The sequence below is a fragment of the Enhydra lutris genome, unplaced genomic scaffold (assembly GCF_002288905.1).
Source record: "Enhydra lutris kenyoni isolate GAN:26980312 unplaced genomic scaffold, ASM228890v2 scaffoldscaffold13, whole genome shotgun sequence".
Lineage (NCBI taxonomy): Eukaryota > Metazoa > Chordata > Mammalia > Carnivora > Mustelidae > Enhydra > Enhydra lutris.
The window spans coordinates 4,328,487-4,336,479 of NW_019154097.1; the positions used below are offsets into that span (position 1 = coordinate 4,328,487).

The following is a 7,993-nucleotide window of genomic DNA, read 5'->3' on the forward strand; positions in this document are numbered from 1 at the left end:
GTTGACAAGTCACTTGATAAAACTTAACATTGATTTCTGGCTTTTTAAAAGTAGCACACTTCAGGAGGGTATGTGCTATGGTCAGTGCTGTGAAGTATGTAAACCTGGCAATTCACAGACCTGTACCCTTGGGGCTAATAATACAATATATATGTTTATTAAAAAATTAAAAATTATTAAAAATAAATAGATATATAAATAAAATCAACAAGCTTTAAAATGTTAAAAAAAGTGGCACACTTCAATAGAGGAAACTGCCCCTGACATGAAATAAAGTATCAGAACATCAGCAAGCAGCATGTCTACGACTTGGATGAAGTCACCAGCTTTCAATGTCTACATCACTTTGCAGTCTAGATAATTAGATGAGATGAGGAAAACAAGTAACATAAATATTGAAAAGAAGGAAGAACCACAAATGCTTTTTAACTGAAAAAAATTTACTCAAATGCCAAAACTACAAGAAATAATAAGACAGTACACGAGAGAGGCTGTATATAATTCACTGCAGTTAGAAAAGTTTTATAATACCTATAGAAAATATATAAGAAGTATGAGAGGCCTATGTGAATATCGTATATTTATAATGACCATATATTAACAGGAGAAGTCATGAGACATTTTCATTTTGAAGAAGCAAAAGTCCAGAAAGTAAGCCTCAGGACATTTAACTATCCTCCAGGTGCCCTCATTCAAAACCCTTTTCCCTCTTGCCAGCAGGTGGGAAGAGCCATTCTCCACCCACTTTCCCATCCTTAGAGCAACCCCAACTATTAGTTGGGAGGGACGGTCCAAGCCCTGAGGCAATCATGAACGCTCCCTGATCTAAAGGTCTCAGAAGCAAAGAAAACCAGCCTTCAACTCAGTCCATGCTTTTGGAGGTAACCAAAGAGTCTAGAACAGACCACTGACAAATGGAGGCTTTCACAACTCTGCTTATATGCTGATTACTTCCCGCCTCATTACGACTCATAACCATTTATCTCACGTTAGGATGACCCCTAAAATCTTCAAGAGATTACCGCCTCCAATGAACGTGTTTACTGACATGACCAAATCAAACATCCCAGATGGTCACAGACAACAGATGATGAAAGTAATTACCCAAATAGGTGAAATCAGAGCATTTCAAACAAGACCTAGTCATGATCAAAACAAAACAAAACTTTCAGCATTGAACTGGAGGTCCCAGACAGGGCAGTAGGGCAAGAAAAGAGACAAGCCTATCAATTTTGAAGGAAGACGAAAGTTGTCATTATTCACTGGTGTTATTATTGCCTACAATATACAAAATCTAAATAACTTTGAGATATATTACAAATATTGAAAAGAGTGTTCCTCAACAGTAAATCAATGTACAAAAAAAATCTATTGCATTTCCACATTCCAGCAACAGGTTATGAAATATTTTAAAACATATGAAGAAATATAAACGTACATATTTATATATATAAATATAAGCATGCACGTTTAGGTATTTAAATACAAATTTTAATATAGAATTATATATAATATAAACTTTAATATATATTTTAATATATATTAGTTCTCCTCAAATATTATTCATTTATAGATTCGATGTAATGCAAATTTTTAAACTGCCAAAATCATTATTCTACAATTTTAGAAGTTGGCTCCATAATGTATAGAGAAGAACAAAGGACTAAAAACAGCCCAGACACATTTGAAGATGTACTGGGTGGGGATAAAGGGACATCCTCTACAAGATATCAAAGTATACTATAAAGCAATATTGATTGGGGCAGCATAACATCAACATGGCAACAGACAAATAAATAATGGAAAAGAATAGATCCCATGCATCACACTAAGAAGAGAAAGGACAAGTACCATACGATCTTCTCAAATGATGCACAAAAAAAATTTGACAAAATACAGCCTCCTTTCTTGATTAAAACTCTCCACAGTACTCAGGAGGAGAAAACAGAATAGATGAAAGACAAATAACAAAGGAGGAGAAAACCATTACAGGTATTCAAATTGGCAATGAAGAAGTCAAACTCTCTCTCTTCACAGATGACATGATACTTTATATGGAAAACCCAAAAGACTCCACGCCCAAACTACTAGAACTCATACAGAATTCAGTAATGTGGCAGGATACAAAGTCAGTGTACAGAAATCAGTTGCTTTCTTATTCACCAGCAATGAAAACACAGAAAGGGAAATTAGAGAATCGATTCCATTTACTATAGCACCAAGAACCATAGGATACCTGGGAATAAACCTAACCAAAGAGGTAAAGGATCTGTACTTGAGGAACTATAGAACACTCATGAAAGAAATTGAAGAAGACACAAAAAGATGGAAGACCATTCCATGCTCTTGGATCAGAAAAATAAAGATTGTTAAAATGTCTATACTGCCTAGAGCAATCTGTACTTTCAATGCCATTCTGATCAAAATTCCACTGGCATTTTTCAAAGAGCTGGAGCAAACAATCCTAAAATTTGTATGGAATCAGAAGAGAGCCCAAATTGCTAAGGAAATGTTGAAAAAGAAAAACAAAACTGGGGGCATCACGTTGCCTGATTTCAAGCTTTACTACAAAGCTGTGATCACCAAGACAGCGTGGTACTGGCATAAATACAGATACATAGACCAGTGGAACAGAGTAGAGAGCCCAGATATGCCCCCTCAACTCTATGGTCAAATAATCTTCGACATAGCAGGTAAAAATATACAGTGGAAAAAAGACAGTCTCTTCAATAAATGGTGCTGGGAAAACCAGACAGCTATATGTAGAAGAATGAAACTCTACCATTTTCTCATGCTATACACACAGATAAACTCGAAATGGATAAAAGACCTAAACGTGAGGCAGGAATCCATCAGAATCATAGAGGAGAACATAGGTAGTAACCTCTTCGATATCAGCTACAGCAACTTCTTTCAAGATAAGTCTCCAAAGGCAAAGGAAACAAAAGCAAAAATGAACTTTTGGGACTTCATCAAGATCAAAAGCTTCTGCACAGCAAAGGAAACAGTCAACAAAACAAAGAGGCAACCCACGGAATGGGAGAAGATATTTGCAAATGACAGTACAGACAAAAGGCTGATATCCAGGATCTATAAGGAACTTCTCAAACTCAACACACACAAAACAGATGATCATGTCAAAAAATGGGCAGAAGACATGAACAGACACCTCTCCAATGAAGATATACAAATGGCTAACAGACACATGACAAAATGTTCATCATCACTAGCCATCAGGGAGATTCAAATTAAAACGACATTGAGATACTACCTTACACCAGTTAGAATGGCCAAAATTAGCAAGACAGGAAACAATGTGTGTTGGAGAGGATGTGGAGAAAGGGGAACCCTCTTATACAGTTGGTGGGAATGCAAGTTGGTGCAGCCACTTTGGAAAAAGTGTGGAGATTCCTTAAGAAATTAAAAATAGAACTTCCCTATGACCCTGCATTTGCACTACTGGGTATTTACCCCAAAGATACAGATGTAGTGAAAAGAAGGGCCATCTGTACCCCAATGTTCATAGCAGCAATGGCCACGGTTGCCAAACTGTGGAAAGAAACAAGATGCCCTTCAACAGACGAATGGATAGGAAAGATGTGGTCTATATACACTATGGAGTATTATGCCTTTCCATACAAATTTTAGGATTATTTGTTCCAGCTCTGTGGAAAATGGTGATGGTATTTTGATGGGGATTGCACTGTATGTGTAGATTGCCCTGGGTAGCATGGACACTTTAACAATATTTGTTCTTCCCATTCATGAGCATGGAATATTTTTCCATTTCATTGTGTCTTCCTCAGTATTTGTTCTTCACATTCAAGAGCTTGGAATATTTTTCCATTTCTTTGTGTCTTCCTCAATTTCTTTCACAAGTGTTCTATAGTTTTCAGAGTACAGATCCTTTGCCTCTTTTGTTAGGTTTATTCCTAGATTTCTTAAGGTTTTGGGGGGCAATTGTAAATGGGATTGATTCTTTGATTTCTCTTTCCTCCAACTCATCGTTACTGTATAGAAAAGCAACTGATTTCTGTGCACTGATTTTTATACCCTCCACTTTGCTTAATTCCTATATGAGACCTAGCAGTTTGTGGGTAGTCTATTGGGTTTTCCACATCGAGTGTCACATCATCTGTGAAGAGTGAGAGTTGACTTCTTTGACTGGAAGCCTTTTATTCCTTTTTGTTGTCTGATTGCTGAGGCTAGGAGTTCTAGCACTGTGTTGAACAGCAGTGGTGAGAGTGGTCATCCCTGTCCTGTTCCTGACCTTAGGGGGAAAGCTCTCAGGTTTTTCCGATTGAGAATAATATTCTCTGTGGGCTTTTTGTATGTGGCTTTTATGAGACTGAGGTATGTTCCTTCTATTCCTATACTGTGGAGAGTTTTAATCAAGAAAGGAGGCTGTATTTTGTCAAATTTTTTTTGTGCATCATTTGAGAAGATCATATGGACAAGAAAAGAGGTCAGTTTTGGAGACACAGGAAGAGAACAATTCAAGAAACAGTTTTAAGAATTAATATGAAAATAGGGAGAAAGAAACAATGAGCACAGAGATAAATACTACTCTTGTTTAATATGGAGTAGGATATGTTGAAAGGTATATGAATCAAGGACCCATCCAAACATGTTCAAAGAAAGAGGCCAGGGAGCCATTGAATTACAGATTTATAGCCTAGAGCTTTTTGTAAGTTAAAATTAAAACTTGAGGGACACCTGGGTGGCTCAGTTGGTTAAGCAGCTGCCTTCGGCTCAGGTCATGATCCCAGCGTCCTGGGATCGAGTCCCACATCGGGCTCCTTGCTTGGCGGGGAGCCTGCTTCTCCCTCTGCCTCTGCCTGCCATTCTGTCTGCCTGTGCTCGCTCTCTCTCCCTCTCTCTCTGACAAATAAATAAAAAAATCTTTAAAAAAAAAATTAAAACTTGAATAGTTATTTTCCCTGGACATCAAGTAGCTCATTATTCATCCCAAGGATAGATGAGTATAAGGCTTGACCAATGGTATACATTTGTGTAGAAGTGCTTCTAGAATGGGACAGAAACATCCCAGTAAATGCTTCCTTATTCACACAAAGCATCCTGTGCAATCAGATTTGCCTATGCACCTTTGACAAAATTGACCCTTTATCTTATCCTCTGATCCCCTCAGGTGAGAGAAACTAGGGAATAGAGATCTATCAGGACCACTCCACCATCACTGGATGATGTGTTTGTGTAGGACCAGGTTCTTCACAGTGGCCTTCACATCCTTATTCCCGAGGCTGTAGATGATGGGGTTGAGCATAGGGGTCACCACCCCATTGAAGAGGGAGGTGAGCTTGTCTGAAACATCCTGCTTGTCTGCCTCCTTGGATTTGGGCTTTCCATATACAAAGAGCAGATTTCTGTAGAAGATGACCATGAATGTGAGGTAGGCAGAGCAGGTAGAAAAGGTCTTTTTCCTTCTCTGAGCTGGGGGTATCCTCAGGTTGGCAGCAATGATAATCACATAGGAAATGAAAGTGTAGTGAGCTGGAATGCCCAGAAAGATCACATTGGCCACTGCCATAGTGATCAATCACATTGATAAGATGTCAGTACAGACCAACTTCAGGACAGCCAGGATCTCACAGGTAAAGTGGTTAATGAAGTTGTCCTCACAGGAGGGTAATCATGTCACTAAAGATGTTTGTACCATGGCAGTCATGCTTCCAGCTGTCCAGTAGTCACCAGCAATGGGCACATAGACAACTTTGCTCATCACTACTAGGTATCTGAGGAGGTTACATATGGCCAGATAGAGATCAAATGCCATCATGCCCAGAAGCACACACTGTGTGGCTCCCATGGCAAAGGAGAGAACCATCTGCACAGCCTAGGCAGAGAATGGGATGGTTTTCCAGCAGATTAGGAAGCTGTTGAGAATGAGGGGGGCGGAGGAGCTTGTGTAGCAGATTTACAAGAAGGATGGGTTCCCAGGGAAGATGTACATGATCATGTGCTGGTATGAGGTAGACACAGTCCCCAGGATGAGGACCCCATTGCCCAGCAGGAGCACTAAATAGATCACAAGGATATGCACAAAGAACATTTGGCTTGGGAGGAAGGGCTGGGGCTGTGTGGGCTGCAGGGGATTTAGGAGACCAGAATACCTTCACATACAAGAAGGAAAGAGATTGGGTACCTCTCACGTAGAGGCACTAAACCTAATTAGGAGTGAAGGTAGAAGCTACTGGAGGGTGTAATTATGCATAAATTGAGGAAGAGTTTGCAAGGGCTGAACAAAAAAGCTAGACTCTGGAAGTACTGAATTCTTTGTTACTGGAGTTGTCCAAGCTAATGCCATTTGACTGGGATCAGGGATATTGGAGAGGAACAGCATACATCCTGTGCATAGCGTTGAACAAGAAAATCCCTGAAAACTCTCCTAATAATGATATTGCATGGCTGTACTAAGCGTCTGAAGTTTGCTTAAATGGCCACTAGAAGGCATTTGTGTATTTGCAAGAGCAAGATTATTCCCTGCTGGTGCAAAGTAGAAAGTAGTATGAGGACTAACATTAGAATCAGAAATTTTATTAAACAAACACTAATCCTTAGGCAATTCATTCCTAATAAATATAAGAAAATGTAAATATCACTTGATCAAAAACTTCCAAAATCTGTTCTCACAAAGGATTCACTTTCTAAATTCTCTTTTTACATATGTCTGCCATATTCATGGAATTTCATAGAACTTGCCATAAAAATGCTTCTATTCACCTGCTAACACCTCTGAATCTCTCATTTACCTTGTGTGTCTATTGCTCTATATAGGGATGGTGTCTTACTCTGTTCCACATGGCACACAGCATTGGGCAACATTCATGATACGACCAAAACTGGTATCGAATAGTTCCATTGTGCTTACCATTTACAAAGCAGTTATCTATAATTAGTAATTCATGTAAAATCAAGGGGCTAGGTGTAAAATATGAAGAAATATACTGAAATAGGTTAAGCAACCCACCGAAGGTCATAGGTAAGAAAAAGCTTCCCAGTTTTTATCCTGCTGAACTATGGAGGCTCAGGAAATGCTACCAAGTTTACATCTCTTGGACATTCACAGTGTACTCTAGCATATTAAAGACTTTGAGAAGTCCTGGAACAAAGAAACATGTCAAATATTAGCCCCCAAATATTTAGCCTCTATCTGTCTGTCTATCTATATCTGTATCATCTTTCTTTTTTCTAGAATGTGAGTTATTATCCAATCAAATACTAGCTTTTCTAGTGTGAATTACTGTAAGTGATGAGCATCAAATTCAAACTCTATACTCCTCCTTGCCATTAACTGTCTAACGGTGTTTCATAATGTGAAGGGCATTGAGAAAAAATAGCCTTAATTTTCTCATAGCTAAGAAGAAATGGGATGTTCCAGTATAGCTTGTTCCCACCCAAAAGCCTTCTAGGTGGAGAACTTGTCTTTGTCTCTTCTTATACTTCAGCCAAACTGACTCTCCTTCAAAAACAGTCCAAAATGAAAATTCCCACTTCCTCCTTGTTCCTGTGACTCTCCTGGGGAATCCAAGAGGGATGGCAACAGTGCTGGGAGCGCCCTCTCTCCTCTGTGCACAGACTGTGTAGCTCATACAGTGCAGGCCATTCACCAAGCTCGGTCTAATGGCTGGCTCCTCTCTCCTTGGTTTTATCATGTGTTCAGAATGACTTTGTGTATTCAATTAGAGATCTGTTGTGTGGCATCTGTCAAAACTCTCAGCTGTATGGCTAAAACTCAGAATATATACTCTGAAAAGTTAAACATTCTCTGAAAATGGACAGAAGGGCAAGAGAGGATTCTGGATCACGTTATTTGTCTTTCAGATGGCAGCTCTAATGATCAGAAGTCCTTTATTCCATAGGGTGGGAACACAGCCCTCCATTACTGGGCGAAACATTTCTGAGCCACCAGGTTCCTCACAGCAACATTCACATCCTTGTTCCTGAGGCTGTAGATGATGGGGTTGAGCATGGG

At 39.2% G+C, this 7,993-nt stretch overlaps 2 pseudogenes; both read right to left on the minus strand.

Annotated features, from left to right (window-relative positions):
* Nucleotides 1–5,194: 5,194 nt before the first annotated feature.
* LOC111146008 lies at nucleotides 5,195–6,070 on the minus strand (annotated as a pseudogene).
* Nucleotides 6,071–7,900: 1,830 nt separating this feature from the next.
* LOC111146035 overlaps nucleotides 7,901–7,993 on the minus strand; it is a 14,108-nt pseudogene continuing 14,015 nt past the window's right edge.